General features: G+C 39.5%; 1 protein-coding gene and 1 non-coding gene across 2 annotated transcripts in view; both read left to right on the plus strand.

Moving 5' to 3' along the window:
* SLC16A10 (solute carrier family 16 member 10) overlaps positions 1–26,233 on the plus strand; it is a 113,338-nt gene that overhangs the window by 28,652 nt on the left and 58,453 nt on the right.
* On the plus strand, positions 8,028–8,161 carry LOC148093113 (small nucleolar RNA SNORA36 family). The gene has a single exon (XR_015714598.1). It is a non-coding gene; the product is annotated as a small nucleolar RNA SNORA36 family (small nucleolar RNA).

The raw sequence follows: 26,233 nt of genomic DNA on the forward strand, positions 1-26,233 counted from the left end.
AGAAGATTGAAATCATATCAAGCATCTTCTTGGATCACAATGCCATGAAACTAGAAATAACCACTGTAAAAAAACTCAAAAATATTGAAACACATAGAGGCTATATAGCATCCTATTAAACAATGAATGAGTTACCAATGAGATCAAGGAGGAAGTCAAACGCTTCATGGAAAAAAACAAAAATGAACAGACAACAACCCAAAATCTATGGGACACAGTGAAAGCAGTCCTGAGAGGAAAATTCATAGCAATACAGGCCTATCTGAAGAAACAAAAGCTCTAATGAACCATCTAACACAACAACTAAAAGAGCTAGAATGAGAACAGCAAGAAAAGCCCCGAGGAGGAAGAAGGGAGGAAATAATAAAGATCAGAGCAGAAATTAATGACATAGAGACTAAAAAAAAGTACAAAAAAATCAGTGAAACCAAGAGCTGGTTCTTTGAAAAGGTAAATAAGATTGATGCACCTTTAGCCAGACTTACTAAGAAACAGAGAGAGAGGACCCAAATAAATAAAATCAAATGAAAGAGGCAATATAACAACTGATCCAACAGAAATACAAAGAATTGTAAGAAAATACTATAAGCAGCTATATGGCAACAAACTGGACAGCATGGGTGAAATGGACAAATTCCTAGAGGCATACAACCTTCCAAAGCTGAATCAAGAAGAGGCAGAAAACCTGAATAGGCCAATAACAACTAATGAAATTGAAGCAGTAATCCAAAAACTCCCAGCAAACAAAAGTCCTGGACCAGATGGATTTACAGGCGAGTTTTACCAAACATTCAAGGAAGAATTAACACCTATTCTATTCAAACTATTCCAGAAAATTCAAGAGGAGGGAAAACTCCCAAGCTCTCTTTATGAGGCCAGCATCATCCTAATCCCAAAACCAGATAAAGACACTACAAAGAAAGAAAATTACAGGCCAATATTCCTGATGAACATAGATGCTAAAATCTTCACTAAATACTAGCAAGCCGGATCCAGCAATACATTAAAAAGATCATACACCATGACCAAGTGGGATTTATTCCAAGGATGCAAGTCTGGTATAACATCTGCAAATCAATAAATGTGATACATCACATAAACAAAATTAAGAACAGAAACCATATGATCATACCAATAGATGCAGAAAAGCATTCGACAAAATCCAGCACCCATTTCTAATAAAAACTCTCAGCAAAGTGGGAAAAGAGGGATCATACCTCAACCCCATAAAGGCCCTATATGACAAACCTACAGCTAACATCATACACAATGGTCAAAAACTAAAACCATTTCCCTTAAAAACAGGAACAAGACAGGGATGTCCACTTTCACCACTCTTATTCAACATAGTACTGGAAGTCCTAGCCACAGCCATCAGACAGGAAGAAAATATAAAAGGTATCCAAATTGGAAAGGAAGAAGTAAAACTGTCAATATTTGCAGATGACACAATATTGTACATAGGAAACCGTAAAAACTCCATCATAGTACTATTATATTTGATAAATGAATTTGGCAAGGTAGCTGGATACAAATTCAACATCTGGAAATCAATGGCATTCTTATACACCAACAATGAACTTTCAGAGAGAGAAACTAAAAAAAAAAACAATACCATTTACCATTGCAACTAAAAAAATGAGATACCTAGGAATAAACTTAACCAAGGATGTAAAAGACCTGTACTTAGAAAACTATGGGACACTGAGAAAAGAAATAGAGGAAGATATAAACAAGTGGAAGAATAGACCACTCTCATGGATTGGAAGAATTAATATCATTAACATGTCCATACTACCCAAAGCAGTTTATAAATTCAGTGCAATTCCTATTAAAATACCAACAGCATATTTCACAGACCTAGAACAAACATTTCAAAAATTTATATGGAACCAAAAAAGACCCCGAATAGCTGCAGCCATCTTGAGAAGAAAGAACAGAGTGGGAGGGATCACTTTACCAGACATCAAACTGTACTAGAAAGCCATTGTAATGAAAACAGCCTGATATTGGTACACCAACAGACATATAGATCAATGGAACAGAACAGAGACCCCAGAAATAGACTCATGCCATTGTGGTTAGTTAATATTTAACAAAGGAGACAAGAGCATACAATGGAGTAAAGACAGTCTCTTCAATAAGTGGTGCTGGGAAAATTGAGGAAGATATAAACAAGTGGAAGAATATACCATGCTCATGGATTGGGAGAATTAATATCTTTGCAGATACATGCAAAAAAATGAAACTAGACCACCAACTTTTACCATACAAAATCATAAACTCAAAATGGTTAAAAATCTTAAATGTAAGCTGCGAAACCATAAAAATCCTGGAGGAAAACATAGGCAGTAAAGTCACAGACATCCCACATAGTGGAATTTTAACTGATACATCTCCTAGGGCAAGAGAAACAAAAGAAAAAATAAACATATGGGACTACATAAAAATAAAATATTTTTGCATAGCAAAAAACCCCACAGCATCAAAATACAAAGGAATCCCACCATCTGGGAAAACATATTTGCCAAGGATGTATCTGATAAGGGGCTAATTTCCAAAGTGTACAAAGAACTCATACTATTCAGCAAGAGGAAGACAATCTAATTAAAAAATGGGCAAAGGACCTGAATAGACACTTCTCCAAAGAGGATAGATGGCCAAGAGACACATGAGAAAATGCTCAATGTTGCTAATCATCAGAGAGATGCAAATTAAAACCACAATGAGGTATCACTTCACACCTGTCAGAATGGCTACCGGCAACAAATCAACAAACGATGAGCTGGCGAGGGTGTGGAGAAAGGGGAACCCTAGTACACTGCTGGTTGGAATGCAGACTGGTGCAACCACTATGGAAAACAGTATGGAGGTTCCTCAAAAAATTAAACATGGAGGTTCCTTTTGACCTAGTGATCCCACTTCTAGGATTATATCCTAAGAATCCTGAAACACTAGTCAGAATTACTATATGCACCCTCATATTCATAGCAGCGCAATTTGCAATAACTAAGATCTGGAAACAGCCCAAGTGCCCATCAGTAGATGAGTGGATAAAAAAGCTATGACACCAAGGAATTCTATGCAGCTATAAAGAAGAAGGATCTCTTACCCTTTGGGACAGTATGGATGGACCTGGAAAATATTCTGCTAAGCGAAATAAGCCAGGCAGAGAAAGACAAACATCACATGATCTCACTTATATGTGGAATCTAAAGAACTTTAATAAACTGATGAACAGAATAGACTCAATGACATGGAAGCATGGATCAGACTGAGGAACCTCAGAGGGATGGAGGAGGGTGGGTGGGTGGAGGAGGAGAGAGTAACCAAAGAATTTATGTGCATATATGTACAACCCAAGGACACGGATAGTGGTGGGGAGGGGGATGGGATGAGGTGGAACCGGTCATTGGGGAGAAAAAGGGACATCTGTAATATTTAAAAAAAGAAAAAAAGAAAGCATACCTGTAGCCCAGCCAGTGTGGCTCAGCCCTTGAGCATTGATCTGTGATCCAGGAGATCGCGGTTCAATTCCTGGTCAAGGCACATGCCCGGGTTGCGGGTTTGATCCCTTTTGTGGGGCATGCAGGAGGCAGCCGGTCAATGACTCTCTCATCATTGATGTTTCTATCTCTTGTTCCCTCTCTCTTCCTCTCTGAAATCAGTAAAGATATATATATTTAAAAAAGAATACTTGTAAATCCTTTAAATTAAAGTTGAATATATTATGCCCCTTTTCCCTTAAATGCATGTGTATTTCCTGAAAATAAGGACATTCTTTTTTATAACCACTGTAAGTTATGAATTTCAATAAATTGAACATGGGTACATTTCCCTAATATATACTATCCATATTCCAATTTTGTCTTTTCACCTCATGTCCTTTTTGGTCTGCGTTTATAATTTTAATAAAAATGACAAGATTTTCTCCATAAAGTTGGTGCCACTATACATTCCGTAGAGTAGTACATGGGAATTCACGATTTACCCTCCACTTCACGGACACAGTGTTAACACTTTTTGACAGTCTGTTGGAGAAAGAATGATACTTCACTATAATTTGCATTTCTTTCTTATTATGGATAAGGTTGAAGATATTCTCTTGTATAAAGAGTTACTTATTTGGAGGGTGGGGGTGGAGTAGAAGGGGTCAATGGGGAAAAAGGGGGACATCTGTAATACTTTCAACAATAAAGATAAATTTTTAAAAAAGTTACTTATTTGTACTTCCCTTTTGTAAACCATCTGTTTTATCCTATGTCTATTTTTCTACTGGAATGTTAGCTTTTAAAAAACTGATTTGTAGGAATTACTACTTTATTGTGAAACTCAGCCATTTGTCAGTAATATGAGTTGCAAATATTTTTCCCAGTTTGTCATTTCCTTTTTGTCCTTGTTTATGGTGTTTATTGTTGTTGCTGTTTGTTTGAATTTGGGGCATTTTGAAACCATGATGTCCTGGCTGGACAAATTGTGAATATTTTGCATTGTATTTAGACTTAATCAAGTCTACAAATGTTAGGCTATCAGTAGAGCAATATAAGAAAGGAAAAACCAGGTTTTCACCTCTTGGTATAAAGGGGTGAGTAAAACATAATACATTTATTTTGGACTTAAATAATTGCTACTATCCACACTGTGTCTGGGCTGTTATCTCTGGCTCTCAAAGAAAAAAAGAAAAAAAACACAACAGAACAGTTATGGTGAATCTATGTAATGTTGCCTGAAACTTGATCATATCCAGGCCCTACCTAGGTCTTGGAATTTTGGAAACTAACCACCACCACAGGAGAACACTGTAATCTTACTGGTTTGGAAACCGTGGTATTGGTAGGATTTCTGGTCTTTATTTTTTATTATTTTGGGTATCTTTCTTCAATATTTTTTGTATCCAAACTCACAATTTTTATGATAAAGGAATTTCTTTTAAAGTTGATTAGATGTGTTTTTTAAATATGAAATTGCTTTAAACCATTAAGTAGTGTTAATGGGGATATTCATCATAGAAATTAACTTAAAATATTTAGAAATATAAAAAAGTACTCATAACTGTAATGCCTGATTCTGTTTCTATAAAAGCTGATACGCACATATTTTCACATTGCAGAGTCACACTGGTAGTCAGAGAAACATGCTGACGTTGTTCTTCCAACAACCCTAGTTTGGGTTTCATGAAGCATTTTTTTCCACTTCTTGTTTTTCTATGTGTAATACTTTCTTAGTTTCTTGGAAAAATAATCAACATTTCCTCTGGGTGTACTTATAATCATAGGCATATGCCAAGCGTGAAAAGTGCTCATCAACATTGTTTTAAAATATACTTCACACAAAAATGGGCCCCTAAATCAGAGGTTAGAATTAATAAATGGCAGTTTGCCTACATTTCACTGTTTTAGAGATTTAACTTAGTTTATAGACTAATTTAGGGCTAGGTAACTTTGGCAGCCTTTGCATTTTCAAAATATGCTTTTCTATAGTTAAGAGTATCTATACAGTATAAATTTTATACTGTAAGTGGAAATAAAGTAAAAGGCCAATCAGAATCTGTTATTGTGTGCATATCTCTAGTCCAGAATGACTGAAAAGAATAAAAGGAGGCAGACATACTGATTTTGAATTTGTATTACACATTATTAGATTTATCAGACATAAAATTACCCTTTCAAATAGCTGTAAACATTTTGAAACAGTCTTATTTTCTTTAGTTGTTTTGTCATGAACTGGCCATAAGTAGGTCACAGACTGGCCCCTATCCGTGGACCACTTTAAGCACTGGTCTCAATGACTATAATTCATGCTGAGCCAGTAGGTGCTATAGATTATTTGACTCCCTTTTGGGGAGGAGGTTGTCTTTTGATCTTTCAGTTTTTTTCAATGAGTCTCTTAATCAATACTTAAGCACAAGTAACCACAGATATCATACAGACTATACAGTTTTACGCACTAGATGTTTTTAACTTTACAGTCATAAGCATTTTATCATTTCATTAAAGATTCTTCATAATTTATAATCATAATTAATAATGGCTCTGTGACAGTCTATTATGCAAATGTACAAAAATCCATTTAAGCATTTTTCTAATGTTTGCTATTTATTTGCTAATATTAATAATGCTCTTGTGATAATCTTTGTGTGTAAATATCTGCTACTTTCCAGATTATTTCTTTAAGGTCAATGAAACAAAGGTATAAACTCAAGGTATGAACTCAAACAAAGGTTTGTAGTAATTTCCATTCCCATAAGTAGTGGTATAGTGGTTTACAGGACCTGCCTTACCAGCACTGAGCACCACTAAAAAATACACACACACACACACACACACACACACACAAAATACATACACACACTTAACTTGGTGTACAAGGTTTTGTTTTTGTTTTTTAAATTTATTTTGTTGAAAGTATTACAGATGTCCCTCTTTTTCCCCCATTGACCTCTTCTACCCCACCCTCTTAGTTGACAGCCTTTTTAACAAGGTGATGAACATCACGCCATAGTGCTGATTATTAGTATTTGAACAAGATGTTAGGGTTGTCTTAATCACTATAGAGTAGTCAATGTGGGGTTTTAAAAAAAGAATTGATTTGATAGTGTCTATCTTAGGTTGTCAGGGTTATTTTTATTCTTTAGAACTTCTGGTATAAAGTGAACTGCTCTGAAAGAAAGTTTCTTTCGTGGGGAGTTATTTTTAAAATGTGTATGTGGAAATGAGGCAAGTAGGAATTTTATTTCTCTAATGGAAAAAATACAAACTGTTTTATCAAATATTTCTGTTTATTATTTGTTCATTCAAAGTATATTTGGAATGTTTATCATCATGTGATCTTAGAATATACAGTACAGCCAGCTTCTTAAAACTCCAGTTTAAATGAGCCACGGGTCAGAGAATATTCCCTGTAAAATATAATGACACACATGCTCCCCACCCCTGTTGGAGTTGCACTCTGGTTTCCCTGGAGGCCTGTATTAGTTTAGTTCTATGGCACCAGCCGTTATCAAGATTTCACTTTGGAAGAACATAGTTTTTAGAGAAACTATGTTATTTTTCTGTTTCCACTTAAAGCAACTCTGTGGAAAGCTACAGACTAATCCCTTTTCCTTTGACTTTCGTGTTATAGCAGAGAACTAGGTAGGGCCAGCTTCCTATGTAGTCATGCAGGGCTCTGTGCTTAGGAGGGTCTCATGTGTGGTTTAATTTTTTGCTGTCGGAATCTTAAAATTCTTACTAATTTTATGTTTGATCTTGTTTTGTAAATGAAGTCCAATGGGACAATGGAGACTGTGCTCAGGGTCTGAGGTCTTGGCTCATGTGCAGTTCTGCCTCTCCACCTCCCCAGGCCCTGCCCCCGGTCCACTGCTGCTCTTCACCTGAGGTGGTGACTGGGTGATTTTGGGAAGGAGCAGGCCCATTTTGCTGTCACCCTTCACCTCTTGTGAGGATGTAGGGAGGGTTGGGGTCAGGTGCCTGTGTCTTGCAGTGTGGAGAGTAGTGATAGTGGCCAACTCGATTCTAGTCTGGTAGCATGCTGGCATGTTTGCTAGGTCAGTCTCCAGCTCACCCCCAGTCTGAGTACCTAGTATGTCCAGGTGTGGAATTTTAAAGACCCTTGGGCATCCCTCACGTACTGTGGATTGCTATGATTGGCCAACGGGCAGGGCAGATCCCTGGCTCTACTTCCCCATGGCCTCAGTCTAGTGGGTAGTTGCAAGGGAAAGCTCAGCAGCCATCATACCTGAGTGTATACTTGCAGCAGAACCCCCACCCCTACCCTCTGCCCCTGTGAGCATCTGCACTTTTCCCATGGGTATCCTTGTGTCCGAAGGAGCACTCTGTTGAGTTGGCTGCAAGCAAGGGGACACCCTCTGTTCCTCTTCCCAACCTTCTTGAGTCTGGCCTGAATTTGTCTCTTCTGGCTGGCTTGAGGTACCTCTGGGGGGAGCTAAAAAATACAAATTGCATAATTTAGGTGGTTTTACATATGAGTTAAATGCTCTTCCATTTGCATTTAAAACTGTCATTGCATTCCCAAGAGTTGAGTTCAGTTCAGGGCAGCTTCCCTGTTCTGTTAATTAAACTTTGGGACATCGAAACACAGACTAGGAGAGATGATTGCATAGGAAGTATTGCTCTATTCATTTACCTCCCAACCTACAAAAATGTTTGAATGAATGAACGAATAAATAAATAAAATAAAATAAAACTGGCATTGCACAGCATAAAGGAAATGGTAAAGTTCACGCTAATAATTAACCTTTTTTTTTTTATCGTGACTGTGCAATGTCAGTGGCCTCTGTGTTGATTTATTTCAAATAGAAAGATAAGCTCTCTTTATAGTTGGATCAAACAGACAAGCAGAAATCTGACATGTGATAAGGTGGGCCTGTGAAGTTTTTTAGAAGAGTAATCCCACTGAATATAACATTCCCACTATATATGGTACATTTTGCAAGAACACATCTTTACTATACCAAGCATGTGATTTTTATGTGAACATGTAATGCCAGGAATAATTTCTTTTCCAGACTGAGTTTCTTACCTGTCCCTGTGTTTGTCAGTTTCCTGGTGTCTGACTTTTTTATTTATTTATTTTTAAACATATCTTTATTGATTTCAGAAAGAGAAAGGGAGAAGGAGAGAGAGAGAAACCAGTGATGAGAGAGTCATCATTGATTGGCTGCCTTCTGCCAGCCCCTGGCTCGGGATCGAGCCCCCAACCCAGGCATGTGCCTTGACTAGGAACTGAACCACAATCTCCAGGATCTTAGGTGGATGTTCAACCACTGAGCCATGCCTGGCCAGGCGCTGGTGTCTGACTTTTTGACTGTGACTTGCCCTTACTGTTGCTTGGGAGTCCCCTAGCTTTGTTAGCTTTGGCTTGGCTTGGCTTGGCTTGGCTTGGCTTGGCTTGGCTTGTCTCCCTCCCTCCCTCCCTCCCTCCCTCCCTCCCTCCCTCCCTCCCTCCCTCCCTCCCTCTCTCTCTCCCCCTCCCTCCCTCCCTCCCTCCCTCCCTCTCCCTCCCTCCCTCCCTCCCTCTCTCTCTCTCTCTCCCTCCCTCCCTCCTTCCCCCCCTCCCTCCGTCCCTCCCTCCCTCCCTCCCTCTCTCTCTCTCTCTCTCTCTCTCTCTCTCTCTTCCTTTCTTTCCTTTCTTTCCTTTCTTTCCCCTCATTGACAGTTTCTGTATCTTACTCTTCTGTGTCCAGAACCTGGGCCTGACTCTGCCCCTTGGCTTCATTCTAGGCCACATCTTAGCATTCCCTAGAAGCCCACCTCAGCTGTGTGGACAAAGGAAGCAATGCTTTGGGTTGTAAAGGTGGAAGCCGATATGCTGACTATTAGAAAGGAGTGCAGATTCTGGCTGGACTCCTGTCATTGATTTTCCAGGCAAGAGAAACTTTAATGCTTGTTGGACTGCCCACCAGTGAGAACTGCTTTCTCCACAGTGGGCTAGCTGGGGAGGAACCCTGGCCTTTTATTTCACTACGCTCTTCAAAGTTTCTAGGGCACAACTGAGATCCTTCAGCTGCAGCCCTTCCAAGCAGACTTAGCACCTGGTTTAGGTAAGGGCTCTTGTTCCTCGGTTCTTATCACACTCAGCACAGCACCTGCTTCCTGCTTCCCCAGAGAGAACTAGTGGGTTCTGTTTTAGGCTGTTCTGCATGGTTGGAGTTCACCCTCAGTTGCTGTCACCCATGTCCTGGGAGAGGAGTGCTGGGCATAATCACTAGGTACTGCTGTTGTTATTTTACTTACTACCAGTTCATCATTACTGAGAATCATCCCATCTGGAAAATAAACATTGCCTCACCTGTTCATGGCATAAGTCCTATCCCTTCCCCCCTTTTTTTGCACTTGGCTTTCACTCACATGTTGCGTATTAACTTTCCTTCTGAAAAGGTCAGTGCGCTTTGGGAGCCTGGTGTGATCTGGATCTTAGTACTCCCCACTTATGTTTTTATCATCAGGTGCTTCCTTCAGACTAGCTCATTCCTCCTACCTGCCACCATTCTATCAGGCTGATTTCTGCCTGGTTCCACAGTAACTCTGCTTTTGTATTTTTATTTCTTCTCCTTACCCACACTCACTTTCCCAGTCAAATATAATTCTCTCATGAGCAACTGATAGTCCCAATGTAAAGGCCCAGGATGTTTTAATGCTTTCAAGGAAGTCTCTTCAGATTACAGCAACGTAAAAGAATCCTTTCCCTTTCAGCCTCTTGTTGCTTTCTGGATCAATTATTCATTTACTTGTGTAATTCATGTCCATGCTCAGGTGTAGCTCTGAGACTGTGGCTCCCTCTGGAGAAGGATCTGTGTCTGATACTAGCCTCCTTCCTCAGTGTCTAATTTAGTGAGGACTAAATCGGGGGGTGGAGGAGAGACCTACTGACTGGAGATCTGCTGCTCCCTCAATTATTTGGTTCATTTCCTGAGCCCCAGAGCCAGGAGGTAACAGTTACTTTGTCACATTCTTTTGTATTCTAATAATATAATAATCAGTAAAAGCTCCCAAATATTCTGATGTAGGTCTAAGAGGCAAATAGTCTTAGTTGGAGCCCCTTGTCACAGATGGTCTCCCTGGGGTGCTGGATTTGAGTCTTTGGCCTCCTTCATACTGACTTCTGTGACACGTAGCTCAAGGGGTCCTTTCTCACCTAAATGCTCCCCTGAAGAGGTGCAGTGCAAAGTAGACTTTGCATTATGTTACCATCAGGGTGACAACTGGCTTAAGTCCTACTCCTTTCCCCCTCTTCCCCCCCCCTTTTTTTCATTTAAAAATCTCTAAGAAGTCCCAGAGTTGGGGGTCATTCCCTGATCAGAAGAAGCAGGAAAGTTCTCCAGAGGTGAATTTGGGCCATGGGCTCCAGAGCTCCACCCCAGGGAGTGTTGAAAGGCCACATTAACAGCTAAGCAAACACTCTGGTTCCTAAGAGAAAATTGCTCTAAGTCCAGGATGATTTCATCCTATGATATAAGATGTAGGGGTTCTTTATTAGCAATGGGCTGGCTTTTTAGATGCCATGAAGTATATAAACTTTGGGTGATGGGACTGGCCACAGTAAATAAAGGATCCTATGCTTTCAGCTCTTCTTAAATTAGGGCCTTTTATCTGCTTATTCTGAGCCTAATTATTTGGAATTTGTTGATGGATGAGAAATGGACTTTTGTACTTATCGTTTGAAAAAAAAATTTATAAGTTTTTTTATTTTTCCCAATGGAGTGCTTTTTTTTCATTGAATTCCTAAAACTTTATTCTGGCTTAGGTTATTGAGTAGTAGTAATTTTAGTGTGATCTTTAGTATGATATGAAAGTAAGTCTCTGAAAACATGAAGTAGAAAGTGTTCTTTATAGACTTTCTATAGGAAAAACAAATTTTATAAACTGTTTATCAACTGTTTGCTTTCCCTACCTCTGCATTTATGTCCATTAATAACTGTCAGAGTTCAAATTCAGTTAGTTCATTGTACATTATCTGGAAATTTTCCTCACTGTTAATTAGTAAGACTTTGAATCATAAGTGCTGATGATGACTAACTGGCACAATTCATTAAAGATAGTCATACTTTGCCCTGGCTAGTGTGGCTCAGTTTGTTGAGTGCACCAAAAGGTTGCCGATTTGATTCCCGATCAGGGTACATGCCCAGGTTGTGGCTCAGTCCCTGGTCGGAGTGTGTACGGGAGGCAACCATTTCTCTCCCACTGATAATTCTCTCTTTTCCTTTCTCTCTAAAAAAAAAAAAAAAAAAATCAAAAACTTTTTTTTTTTTTTTTTAAAAAGGTAGTCATACTTTAACCTTAGTACTACTGTATTAGGAAGAAGAAAGAAAATAGAAAAATATTGTGTTAAAATATCTTAAATTTTATTAATAAAATTAATTTTAAACCTGAATTCGTCTTTTTTTTTTTTAATCCTCACCCGAGGATATTTTTCCCATTGCTTTTCAGAGAGTGGGAGGGAGAGAGAGAAACATTGATTGGTTGCCTTCTGCACTCACCCTGACCAGGGCTGAGGATCAAGCCTGCAACCAAGGTGCGTGCCCATAGCTGGAATCAAACCCAGGACCCTTCAGTCCACTGACACTCTCACCACTGAACCAAACCGGCCAGGGCTGAATTAGTCTATTTTTGTTTCTTAATTCCTCAGCTAGATCTAAATAGATTACGAAATCTGCAGAGACTTATTTTAATTCAAAGTTCTTCCTGCTTCTATAATGAAACACACTAAAGCTCCCATTATCAACCTTAAAAGCAGTTATTAAATTACAGAAAATTTGTCAGTTCATCTCCAGGGCTAATGGGAGTAGTTTGGGGTCAGCCTTTGTAGAAATGGTAGTATGTTTTGTTAAATGATATGTATGGGCATGGAGTGGTTATCACCTCCCTTGAAATTTCTGAAAAGTCATGTTTTTGAAAACCAGGACACACTTACAGTAAGTTGTTAAGATTAAGACTCATTAAGAAACTATGTGACTTGATGAGTTCACCAAAAAACTACTCTCTCCAGGTCTCATCAAACTTCCCTTGGAATCCCTTTGCCTCTGGTAAGTCTTCATAGATGGTCTGAGTAGGGAGTGTAATTTCTTGCATAGTTCTGTGGTTAAATAATTTCTTACGACTCTCTTCAGTCCTATATAGAAATAAAAGTTTGTGTTTATAGTGTATATTTGCTTTTTAGAATTGCTCTCAATTGCTATATAAAAAATGTAGAGTCTAGCCCTAGCTAGCATACTCAGTGGTTAGAGCATCGGCCCTAGCATTGAAGGGCCTCAGGTTCGATTCCCAGTCAAGGACACATACCTGGGTTCCAAGTTCAATCCCCACCCTGGTTGGGGTGCGTGTGGGAGGTAACCAATAGGTGTGTCTCTCTCACATTGATGTTTCTCTCTCTTTCTACCCTTCTCCCCTCCCTCTCTCTCTTCCACACTCTCTAAAAATCAATGGAAAAATATCCTCAGGTAAGGATTAAAAAAAAGTAAAGCCTGCTTACTGCCTTATCCTTTCCAGTGTATTTTTACATAAATAACACCCTTAATCCTAACTTGATCAACATGTAGGATGGTGGTATTATTATTACTATTATCATCATCAGCCACAGCATTATTCTTCTCACTGTACAGATGAGGAAATTGAGGCTCAGAATGACTAGATAAAATAGGAGGTACCTGGAGAATCTAGGACACAAACCTAATCTTTGGACTTCAAACTCTGTGTTCCTTCTACTGCTCTAAACTGAATACTGTACATTCTTAGTGAGGACAGGCATGGCCGTTAGCAACTTGAATCAGTAGTGGCTTTATTCATACAGAGGCACATGCATATTTATTGTATGTGTTTATATGTATGTAATATTTGTCATGAATGTCAGAATTATAATTAATAGTGCCTTATTTTTAGATTTATAGTTGAAAACCACTTATTTTATTGGGAATTAACTTTAAGCCCTAGAGTAAGAGATTTTGAAGACTATTCAAAACAGTGTTGCAGATTGGGTATTATCTCTTTTTCCCCCCACCTGATGAATAAGGATCCATTGTGCTGGTGTTTAGCTATAAAGGTGAAGCTGACTTCACCAGGAGTATTTTCTTGGTATTTATAGGTCCTCTTTGACACTGATCCTTTGGTTGGTTTGTTCCTATACTATATTCGTCCTTATGCAGTTGCTGCTGAAAGATAGGTGGGTAAAACATGCACTCACTTATGTTGAAATATATGTAGGAGTGTCATATTCACACTCCTGATGACAGCTGTGCCAGCGATGAAGTATGCGATTACAGCGATTTGCTTACTACATTTCTTTTTGACCTAGATTCATATTAGGCAGTCTATGACTATTTAGGATATTGTAATACGTCTGCATAGCACTTTATGCTTTTCAGTGTTTTTATATATTTGCTTCTCACAATAAACCTGTTAAGACTAGTGAAATGACATGGTTATTTTCATATTACAAATGAAATCTGATTTGCTGATAGTATAGCACTGTGGTTAAGAATGTGAGTTTTTATATTATATATTCTTTTATGAATGAGACCAGCATCCTGGCTCTGCCAATTACTACCTGAGTGACCTTACAGCAAGTTAATTTCTCTAAGCCTCAGTATTCTAACCTGTAAAATGGAGGACCTTGTGAGGTTTTTGGAGAGTTTAAAAGAGATAGTGAGCAGAAAATGTTTAGAACAGTGAACAATCAATATAGTAGGCAGTAAGTATTGAGTAGCCTTATCACTTCCAGAGGTTATTACTCATGTATTTAACTCAGCAAAAACTGAGAGCCCCTTCTGTGTACTAGTCACTGGGCTAGGCATCAGGGACATGATGGTGAACTAGACAGATGGGGTCCTTACTCTAATAGAATTTACGTCTTAGTGGTGGTAATGGTAAATGAGTCAAGAATTTCATGGAGTGACAAGGGCTTTTGGAAAGTTAAAGGGGATAGTGTTTGAAGAGGACATTCTTAGGTTGGGAAATAAGTACTGTTGGAGAAAGTGGCATTTGATCTCAGACTATATTCACACAGCTGTCATCAGTAGTGTGAATATGACACATCTACATATATTTCAACATAAGTGAGTGCACGTTTTACCCACCTATCCTTCAGCAACTGCATAGGTATGAATAAAGTATAGAAACAAACCAACCAAAGGATTAGTGTCAAAGAAGACCTATAAATACCAAGGTCCTCTGGTGAGCCCTGGCCAGGTAGTTCAGTTGGTTAGAACATCATCCTGATACTCTAAGGTTGTGGGTTCGATCCCCAGTCAGGGCATATACAAGAATCAACCAATGAATGCATAAATAAGTGGAACAACAAGTCGATATTTCTCTCTCTCTCTCTCTCTCTCTCTCTCTCTCTCTCTCTCTCTCTCTGTCTCTCTCTTGCTCTGAAATCAATAAATAAAAATAAAAAGGTCTAGTGGAATAGCCTTCCAGGAGAACGAAAATAGAAGTGCAAAGGTTGAGAGGCAGGATGAGGGTGACATAGAAGAGGAAGACATTGTCCTGTGTGGAGAGTTGGGGTGCCTGGATTGTGTAGTATTTGTAGGGCAGGTAAAGAGCTTGGGTTTCTTCCAAGTGCTAGGTTTTGAGCAGGAGAGGGATATGTCTAACTTTGAGCAAGTACTAGGCCAGGTGTTATGAAGGAAACAGAGGTATAGGCGAAACATTTATTTCTTCCTGTAGTTTATGGTCTTTGGTGTCATAAAACCAGTGCCTGCAGATTAGCTGTTAGAGCACTGCAGTGTTCCTAACCTGATAATGGTTGCTATTTGTCATGTATTCTCCCAGCAGTCATCTCTGAAGTGACTTTGTGGTTCTTGTTATCTATTGACAGATCTGTTTCTCTAACAGTCTAAAGGGCATGGAGGGGCCCAGCTGGGCGTGGCTCAGCGGTTGAGCATCAACCTAGGATCCAGGAGACGGTGGTTCGATTCCCGGTCAGGGCACATGCCCAGGTTTTGGGCTTGATCCCCAGTTGGAGGCATGCAGGAGGCAGCCGATCAGTGACGACTCTTTCATCGTTGGTGTTTCTATCTCTCCCTCTCCTTCCCTCTCTCTCAAATCAATAAAGATATATTTAAATAATAATAAAGGGCATGGAGGGTGGAGGCAGAGTGAGGGGGCACAGGGATAAAGAGGCTATTTCTGAACACTGGATACAAAATAGAGATTAGGAAGTAGGGGAGTGAAGGGGAAATGCAAGACCCTGTTGTGCACAGAGATATTTAAACTGTGGCTCCTTAAGATGATGTGGGTGAGCCTACATGGGCTGCATCATGTCTCTCCCAGGTTGGCATATCCAGGCTATGCAACCCCAGATGCTGCTGCCACCTTGGCTTTGTAGCCTGAGACTGCTTATTGGCAGCTTTTGTCATCTCCACTGAGGGTAAAAGGGGCAGTGATACCCTTTTGTTTTCTTCTCCAAACGGTTCCAGTCCCTTAGAAGTCTGTTTCTTTGAATCATCCCATCAGTTTAATGTTAATCAATTAACATAATAATTACATGTAATTATTATAGTAGCTAACATTTACTGAATGCTTACTGAGAGCTAGTTACAAGCTCTTTTATCTACATTATTCTACTAATCCTTGAACCCTCTAAGGTAGGTACTACTCTCCTTCCCATTTTACTGATGGGGAAAATGAGGCACAGCAAGGTTCATTAATCTGCTTATGGTCCCAGAGCAGGTCAGTGAAGCCAGAGCTCAAGCCCATGCTTAACTGTAGACTGAAGACTATGTTTTTAGTTGCATCTTTCTACTCTAATACACAGTTACCTATTGGTTACTTTTGGGCTGATAAGAAGGGTGGTGGTGGTGCTCTTCCATTGGGGAAAGTAGACTAGCTGATCAAGACAATACCAGTTAGTTTTGAGAAGAAATATAGAAGTTAATTCCATAGCACCATGCTATAAACCTTTCTGTTCTGAAGAGTTCCACCTGTATACCATTAAGTGAAATGCATTAAGGGAGGTTATTTATTTATGTGTTGTCCCTTATAGAAAGGGGCTTACCAGTGACAGATTGTGATTATTACCTCTTTAGTGGTTTTCCATTGTAAAACGATATAATATTAGTAATAACAAAAATTTATAAGTCAAGAAAAACTTTACCTCCAAATTAACTTTTTATTTTTTCACATTCACTTCCATTTCTTGTGTTTATTTGTGTATAATATGTACATACTTGTAGAGTGTCTGTTAAATTTTCATTTAACATTATGTGATACATCATACATAATATGTTTTAAAGTTAAGCAGTAAATCTCTCCAGTGAAAAGGAAAAGATTGGAATATGCAGAGGCTACAAGGCATTCATAATTGATTGGGGTGATATCTACCGGGCAGCCACGTCAGATTTGGAGCTGACCTTGGAAGGAGCAACTGTGTTTTTGGACCTTGGAAAGTCTTCATATTTCCATTCAGTCTGTCAGGCTTCCAAGGAAGTCAGGGGGAAATGGAAAAATACAGTGATTTGGAACCAATGTGAAACTAACAAGCTGCTTGAGTTCAGTGTTGCAAAAAAGGAAAAACATTCCCTACCTGATAATGGTACTTTAATTGAGGGTAAAGCTTTAGTGAATAGGCCGTGCATCATTGTTTGTCAGAATTATCAATAGTGGCTTTAATAGTTACTTATTGGTTATAAAAACAGTTTTATCAGACTAGAAGAACAAAGTACTTGACAAATACTATTTTAGTGATAAAGCTGTTATTCTGTATTTAAGTTGAGTTTAATTCAAAGTGATTTTTAAGTTTCAAAGTTTTAAGTTAAGTATAACTATAGACTAGCCACATGGTATTCAAAGGCCTCCATGATCTAACTTCAAACACTGTAAGGATGCAATCGCATGTTCAGGATCTTTACTGATAGCCCCCCCACCCAAATTCCCCTTTTCTCATCTGCAGCCAAATGTGACAAAGGTAACTTGAGTGAAAGGCAAGTGAACAAAGTAGAAATCCTGTTAAACCAGTTTGGAGAAGGCCTGAGACAATTGGTAGACACACTTGTTTCCTTTTTTCTCCTTTATAAAATAAGTAAAATTCACTGTAATTTTTTTTGGCTTTGGCATATAGAAGATCTCACTGAGATCATACACAGCAAATCCCTGGGAATATAATTTACACAAACTAGAATTCTAAAGTTAGGTTTTATGTTAAGTTCAGACCATTATGCTTTAAGTTAGGGATGCCTACATTTGAGGTATGAATTGGAATATTTCATTTTGAGACACACACCGTTATATTAGAACATGTAATTTGCTTTAAGACACTTCTTTGTGTGCTCTAAGACTTTTCCCCTTAGTCATAACAAAAACGTGAGACAGATGTTGGTACTGGAACGTATATGTAGGTCAGGGGAGATGTGTTCTAAATGAAATGCCAGCACAGTGACAGTGGTACTTCTGGGGGAGCAGACTTTCCTGTCAGGTTCACGCAAAGGCTTTCTTCTCTGCTAAGGAAACTTGTTTTTGTGACAGTCTTCAGTGAAATGTGTTTCCTTTGTGTTCACATATAAATAGTACATGGAAAGAAGTGTCTCTTCCTAAGCCCGATGTGGTTTTTTTTTTGCCTCTACCTTTCTTTGTGGTCACTCCAGTTGAATAACCACTGTATACTCTTAGCTCCGGACATCCTGTTGTGTGTGCAGAGCTGCTTTGTGGCCTGACACACATTATATCTGCCCTCAGAGAGGCTGCCCCCTTGCCAGGCTGAGAGGCGACTCGTGTACTGCTGCTGTTTGTCGGGTACCTCTGTTTCTGAGAATGCACATCCTCCCTGCTGCCCTCCATGGACCCCTTGGGTTCATGCCCTACATGGGCTCCATGTAGCCTTCATCCCTGCTCTAATGGGATGCTCTAGGATATTAGAGTAGCTTTTCTCCGCAAGGATAATCTGTTTTTTAATAGGCAGCAATGTATAGTAGGTGAGAGCATGATTTAATTTGCCTGTGTTTGAATCCTGACTGGGTTATTTACTAGCTGTGTAATCTTGGGCAAGTCACTTAATCTTTCTGTGCTTTGGTTTCCTTAGGTAAAAAGGAGATACTAGTAATTCCCTCCTCATAGGGTTGTTATGAGGATTAAATGAGTTAATTTATAAACAGTTGTTTATTATATAAGCATAAAGTAAACATACTTTTTTCTAATTATAAAAGTAATACACTAACATTGTATAAAAGTTGGGGAATTCAGCCTGGCCAGGCGCAGCTCAGCAGTTGAGCATCAACCTAGGATCCAGGAGATCATAGTTTGATTCCCAGTCAGGGCACATGCCCGGGTTGCGGTCTCAATCCCCAGTGGGGGGCGTGCAGGAGGCAGCCGATCAATGACGACTCTCATCATTGATGTTTCTATGTCTTCCTCTCTTTGAAATCTATAAAAAAAATATATATCTATATATCTATATCTATATATATATAGATATATATATATATTTTAAACACTTGGAGAATTCAGAAAACTATTACTTGGTAAGAGTCAGAAGAAATAAAAAGATGGGGTGGTCAAGATAGCCGGAGTGGGTTTCAGGTAGGGAGATGTGTGATTCCAAGGAGCTGAGACTGGAGTCTGGTCTTTGAATCCCTAGCCTGCTTGTCTTATTCATCATGATTTGTTTTCTGTCTTTCCAATTCCTAGATCTTTCTTCCTCCATTGATAAATCAGTGAATTTGGTATATTTGAGAGAGGAATCTTCGGTGAGCTGGCCTTGAGCCAGCATTCTACCAGCTTGCTCTGTGGCCTTTTGGAGAATTAATCTTTGTGAGCCTCAGGTTTCCTGCCACTGAAATAGAGTTAGCATTCCCGAGTCTGGCAGAGCTGCTGCAAGGATTAAATGACATGTGTCTATAGAAAGTCCTTGGCTCTGTGCCTGGCGGCCAGGGTGCTGTTGGAGGTCCTTTTTCCATGTTTCCTTCCCGGCTCTTTTATCGGTGCTGGAGTTGATGTATATAGAGGTCTCTGGTTGCGTCAGGGGAGGAGATTCTGGGGAATTGTATGGCTTGACTCAGATCCTCCAAAAGCTGAATTCATATGTAAACAGAGTGATCAGGCTGACTCCATCTCACCCATACTTTATACCAAGTTTAGTTGGAAGATTTATAGTGTCCATCAGGGTCACATATTGTGACTTCTGAGATGCTTTTTCCTTTTCATTTTCCTCCTCCTTGTACTGTGAAATGTAACCTAAGTACAGAAAGGTGCAAAAATATACCTGTATAGTTTGAAGGATAATTATAAACACCCTTATGAAGAAACAGAACATGGGTAGCCCAGCCTGCTTTTAAAGTACAAATGGGATTCTACATATCTTACATTTAACAACTATTAAAATATGCTTCTACTTTGGCAAATAAACCTTCATAACAACGAAATTAGGAAATATGTAAAGTTATGGTTAAAAAATTGAGAATTAGCCCTGGCCAGGTGGTTTGGTTGGAGCGTCATCCCTGGGAAGCAACAGATGGATGTGTTGCCCCCCCCCCCCCGCCGCCCCTCCCCTCTAAAATCAATGAAGGCTTATCCTCAGGTGAGGATTTAAAAAAGAGTAATGTGAATTGTTTAATACTGCCGAATGTTTCTCTCCGCGCGCAATGGCTGTGATGATCATGCTAATTGGTGAGCACCACCGGAACCATGAAGTGGAACCGGAAGAAAAGCAAGAGAATGAGTACTCAGCCCTACTTGGAAGTGAAACTTCATTATGCAAGAATCCACTGGAGCCATGCTCTGTTAGAGAAAGACTTGCTAAGTTAGTTTGTTTTTCTCTTACCTAAGTGCTTCTGCTGCTCAAGTCCTCTATGGTGCCTGTCTTGAGTTTGGCAGTGGCAGAGCCACAGCTTCATGACCTTTAGATGAGATGCCTTTCGTTCTTAGGATATAGGACAGCAGATGTGGAAATGGGCTTCTTTGAGCCCCGAACAAGAGCAAGTGTGGAGTTGTGAGTCCCACGATGTCAGTGCTGAGCCCCCACGTGTTCTTGAATAAGATTTGTTGTGAGAGTGTGAACCATAAGGGCTGCTCCTGGTCACGCCACACCGATTTCCAGGCCTTAGTTGATCATCTATCTTTTCACTGTTACACTTTCCATAGATACCTGTTTTGAATTAGATTTTGAGATTAAATAGAATGGTAGAGATTATTCTGATTTGGCTAAGACAAATCTTTTTTTCCTTTTGTGGTATGGCAAGATCAAGATTTCTAGAACAGAGTAAAAGATGGCTGGTTTTGTTATCCTTTCTTTCTTTTAAGCTATTTTTTTTCCTGTTGTTATCAGCTCAACTTGTCTTAATAAACTCTTTTATGTAAAAGCTGATCTTGGTCCAGTATCCTCTGTTGGGAAGTAATGCGAGTGAGAGGCTTGGCTTGCAGCCGAGCCTGAAAATGCAGTTGATGGCTTATGTTGGCAGTTTAAATGTTATCTCTTAATTTTCTGCTATTCAGTAGTAACTCCCTGGCAGTATTACTTGTGGCTAGGAATGCTGTTATGAGAGCATCTTTGTTTAGTTGGTACTTAGGACAGAGATAGAAATCTACCTGTTAGGTTGAAACTTATCTGTGCAGTGTGGGTTGATGCTTTCCTAGAATATCAGGACATGTTTGAACAGAACAGTTTTAGGAGGAGGTGCTCCAGTGTGTCTCCAGAGGTTTGCTGTAGTCTTTCGCAGGTGTTGGCTGCTCTTGGTGGGTAGTGTGTGGTGGTTGAAACATGGCCTCCATACTGCCTGGGATCCCTTCCTCCACTTTGTATCTTTGCGGCCTTGGGCAAGTTGTTTAACCATTCTTTGCCTCAGTTTCCTCCTCTACAAGGATAATAAGAGTACTTCAATCAGGGTTGTTGAAGGATTAAACTGGTATTGCATATAAAGCACTTAAACAGTGTCTGACACATGGGAAGCACTTAATAAATGTTGCTTAGCACAAAACTCTATAGGAAATGTATACGAAGTTCTGTGCTGGTTCGAGATTACCAGGAAATTTTACCTTGGGGTTTTCCTAGACCTATCTAAGCTACTTGTACTCAGATAAACATCTTTGAATGGAGTAGACAGTTCTTTCTTCCCTCTTGAAGGGAATGGGGATAGTGTAAACTGTTTAGAATGACTCTGAGCTCTGTGAGATATTAACATTCCTTTTTACTTTTTAAAACAACACATGCTGTAATTAAGTATTAAACAGCAGCATAAAGCTTCATGATTTAAATCACTTTTAAATTCTCTATGATCTCACAAAAGACTTTTTTGAAATACATGCCATTCTTCACTTAAGCTGGCCTGATATTTCCCTTCCTTGGGAGAACTGGTACTGCCTGGCAAAGTCACCTGTTCATAGTCGGGAACCTTCTTCTCTAGTTTGCTCTGTAGCGATTACTTTAACCCTCCATTTCCCCTTCACATTGCAGATATTCTCATTGTTAAAGGAAAAACAATTGTCTTTATGTTTTCAAGGACTGGATGTTCTGGCTAGTTAGTCATTGAACTAGGTTTCTAGCTCAGACAAAACTAGTTACAAGCATAGACTGTTTTTTATTACCTCCCTCCCTGAATCAGGAGAAGCTGTGCTCTGACTGGGCCTAGGGAACCTACCTCTATCTTTGATATCTGACCCATAGAGTCAATCTGTTCCTAGGAATTTGGATCAGGCTCCTCAAGTCTTGGGCCAGGCCACACCACCATCACAACTCTCCTATTCCCAGTGGTGTCATTCTCAGCTTAGGCTATTTGCTTGGGAGTTTTATAAAGTTGTTTTTTTATAATAGTGTCATATGATTTTTAAAAACAGGGACCTGGGATATGCCCTGATTAATTCTAACAAAGTTGGTATCAATTTCCTTTCTAAAATGACTTTATGATTATCCAAGTTATGTATATATATAGTATAAAAGTTCAGATTTCTGTAAGGCTTATAACAAAAGGGAATATTCCAGTCCCACTGCTCCAAAGGCAACTGCTTTCTCAACTGTTAGCTGTTTCTTATGGTTACTTTCATATTTCTAAACAAAATGCTTATGTGGCTATATTTTGAATTTTCAAACTTATTTGTAGATTTCCTTTAATGGAAGATGAAGATTTAACTATTTTATACTACCCCTTTTCTCTCTTCTTAATATAGGCTATATTATAATTTTTGATTATATCATTTCAAAGGCAGGATAGCATAGCTGCTAAGGGTGAGGACTCTGGGATTGAATTCCAGCCTCACCACCCATTAGATTTGTGTGATTTTGAGCAAGTTTTTTCATCTTGGTGCCTCAGTTTCCTTAAGAATAACCTGCCTCATAGGATTTCTGTGGATATTAAATGACTTAGTATATATGAAGCATCTAGTGAGTTTTAAATAAATCTCAGCCACCATCATCATCAATATCATTGTGGTCCAGGACCATCTAATACCCGCCTCTGCATTGAAAGGTTGGGGCTGGTATGGCAGTTGCAGGTTAGGTTGTCAGCTTAAATCTCTCCTGCAGGTCTTGCCCTGTAAGCTTATGTCGTGGATTACTAGAGAATGCAGACCTGCTGAGGACAGGCCATTACTAAGGAGGAGAGAAGCCCATAGGGGCTAACTGAGCATGCTCAGTTCCTTCTACCAAAGGCACCAAGCACCCAGTCACCGAGGCTGTGGAGACAGGCCTTGAGTTGACCCCACTGGGAAGTCCCTGAATGGAAAACAAGAGGCCAGGGAATGAGGAAGCTTCCCTGTGACAAGTCTCTACTGGCACAGCAGAAGGACAGATGTTTTTGTCTGTGGGTGCATGTTTGTGATCCCCACAACATAACTGCTTACTCACTTTGTTGCTTTTTGAAATTCATAACATCTAAACATGCATGTGGGAGACATGCTCCAGGAGAATTATCAATCGTGTCAAGTTTCTGTGCTCCTTTTTAACCAGTTTTGCCCATCAGGTTACCTCTAGTAGCATCCAAACCCTGCAGTAGTCAGGGTAGTTTCTGGCTTGTCTTCCCCAACAATAATTATTTCAAAATACAGAAATTGTGAAAGTGCCCTATGATATGGAAGCTTTTGAAAGATAATATAAAGCAACTACTTCTTCCCTGAGGAATAATTTTGGAAAAAGGAACTTGCCTTACATTTAGGCATATTGAGTAAGTGGCTGGGATTTTCAAACAAACTCGTCATCCCCTTCCCTGATACCCCAAACCCATTCTTTTTATTTATTCTTAGAATCTGCCTCTGCCCCTCCCTCGCTTTCTCATCTAGCCAGATCTCTTAAGAGTCAACCTGTCAACCACTTTTACCTTTCCAGATCTAATGAATCATATGTTCTGTTAATTCCATCACTGGCATCTCTCTAATCTGTTTCTGTGGATACCCCACCACTTCTGAGTTCAGACCATTGTTGTTTGTCAGTTGTAGAAGCCTTCCAACTGCCTCCCTCTCAACCTCCCTTATGAATAGTCCACTCTGAACTGTTTGCAGCGTGACATTTTTAAATATCATTTGATATTTAAATATCACTGGGTTAAAACCTAATGATGACTCTTTAACATGTAAAAGTTGAAGTCTATTATTTCTTAGAATGACAGACAAGGCTGTGCTGTGATTCTGGCTGCACCCTTAGACAACCACTAATAGATGTTAATTTTGTACATTGCTCACTGCATGGAGTGTTCCTGCCTCCTTTTTTCCCCATCTTTGCCTGATTAAAGTTTGTTCATCCTTCAAGATAGTTTGGGTGTTTCTCTGAGGAAAGAGTCTGACAGCTGCTTCCCTCCCATATCTGGGGTAGGTGTCCCTCCTGAGTGGTCCCATAATACACAGTTCATACCTTGGTCAGTGACCACACTGTACACCACTCTGTCCTTGTCTGTGTGCCTCTCTTGAGTATGAGCTTCTTGGGATCCTCAGTGCCCAGAGGAGTCTATGCCTCAGTACATATTTATTGAATGACTAAAGCTGGATATCCCCTTCCCATTTATATTTGTCCTTTTAATTTCCTGGACTCTATGTGTAAAATGCTATTTTTTGTCTCCATTAAGTTTGATTTTGTTGCTTTCAGTCTTCTCTTTATATGGATTTTGAGTCCTGATTTTGCCAACTACCATATCAACCATTCTTTCTAGTTTTTTTGGTTACCCAGTAGAATGGCGGCTCTGTGAGGGCAGGGGTTTGTGTCTGTTTTGTTCACTACTATCTCCTCAGCACCTAGAACAATAATGGCAATATTGTTGAATGAATGAATGAATGAATGTGCATACAGATTTGATAATGAAACTTATGTTTCCTTTCAGGTCTTGGCCCTTACCTTAGCCACATTCTGTCCAAATTTTTATTAGGGATAACTTAAAAAATTCATTCATTGTTACATAGGACTTAGTTTTGTGACTCTTATAGCAGAACAAGGCTGTACTGAGAAATTCTCAGTGAATCAGGGCTATTTCATGGTGGGAGAAGTGAAGAGTACAGAAACTGTTGATACTGTGCTGTAAGTAGGTTTAGCTGTATGTGCAGGAACTCTTTTCTGGCTTCTCAGAAAGCATGTTGCTGGACTAAGGGAGGTACACCTTACTGTGGACAAAGGAGGTAGATTTGGATCCAACCCTTTTTCAGAAAGGTAGAACAGTCTGATACTACATGTCCAGTGGGATTACTTTTTCAGGGATTGAATGTCCCCACTTATTCATGTATTTGATACTTTTTGAGTATCTACTGTGATAGGAAGATAGAAGCGGGGAAGGCATATATATAAGGTATAATGGTGGCATTGTAGAAATTTAGATTTGGAGAGATATGTGTGTGTGTGTGTGTGTGTGTGTGTGTGGAGAGATATGGGGTGTGTGTGTGTGTGTGTGTGTGTTTGGAGAGATGTGTGTGTGTGTGTGTGTGTGTGTGTGTGTGTGTGTGTGTGTGTGTAAAGACAGTGCACAGGATAAAGAACCTTAGGTCATTGACAGTGAGTAGCACCAACAGTAAGTGCTGGAGGGGGAACACCGAGGGCCAGAGGTTGGCTTAGATATATTCTTCTGTGGAAAGGCATTTTAAAAGCTTTGTTGGGCCCTTATCATACTGACTTGTCTTCCTAGCTTTAAAAGGTTTCCCAGCTTCGGTGTACTGACAAGAGGTTATAAAAGCAGTATGAAGCCTTGGCAGGGTAGCTCAATTGGCTGGAGCATCGTCCTGATAGGTTGCGGGTTCGATGGGTCAGGGCACATACAAGGAGCAACCAATGAATTCATAAATAAGTGGGACAACAAATTGATGTCTGTCTCTGTCTCTTTCTCTCTCCCCCCTTCCTCTTTCCCCTTTCCCAATAAATCAATAAAATTTGCATAAAAACAACATTTAAAAAAGAAAATAAAAATAAAAGCAATATGATTTTTTACAAGGGGTGAGGAATGGACAGAGCAGAGCTTTGAACCAGGCAGTATGGGGTATAAATCTAGAGGCTTCTACTTCAACAACTGGGCATATATATATATGGTAAAAATTTTTTCTCTTAACTAAGTTTCCCTCTACAGGCCATTAATCTTGTTATTACTGCAAAGTTTAAACAACTATAGTAGTAATAGGATTATATGTATATTGATTTATACTGCCCCATTCTGCAAAGGGTTTGAGATGGTTTTCAGAAGCATAAGACACTACGCAAATAAGATAGTAAGACAGGCTATAGGACAAAAAATAAGAAATCAGGAACCACTGAAAATATATGGTATGTGATTAAGACCAGAGGAGAAAGAGTACCTAATACATAAACAATAAGGGCCTATATTATTCCA

This window comes from Miniopterus natalensis, chromosome 5 (genome assembly GCF_054644295.1).
Source record: "Miniopterus natalensis isolate mMinNat1 chromosome 5, mMinNat1.hap1, whole genome shotgun sequence".
In the NCBI taxonomy this organism is placed as follows: Eukaryota; Metazoa; Chordata; class Mammalia; order Chiroptera; family Miniopteridae; genus Miniopterus; species Miniopterus natalensis.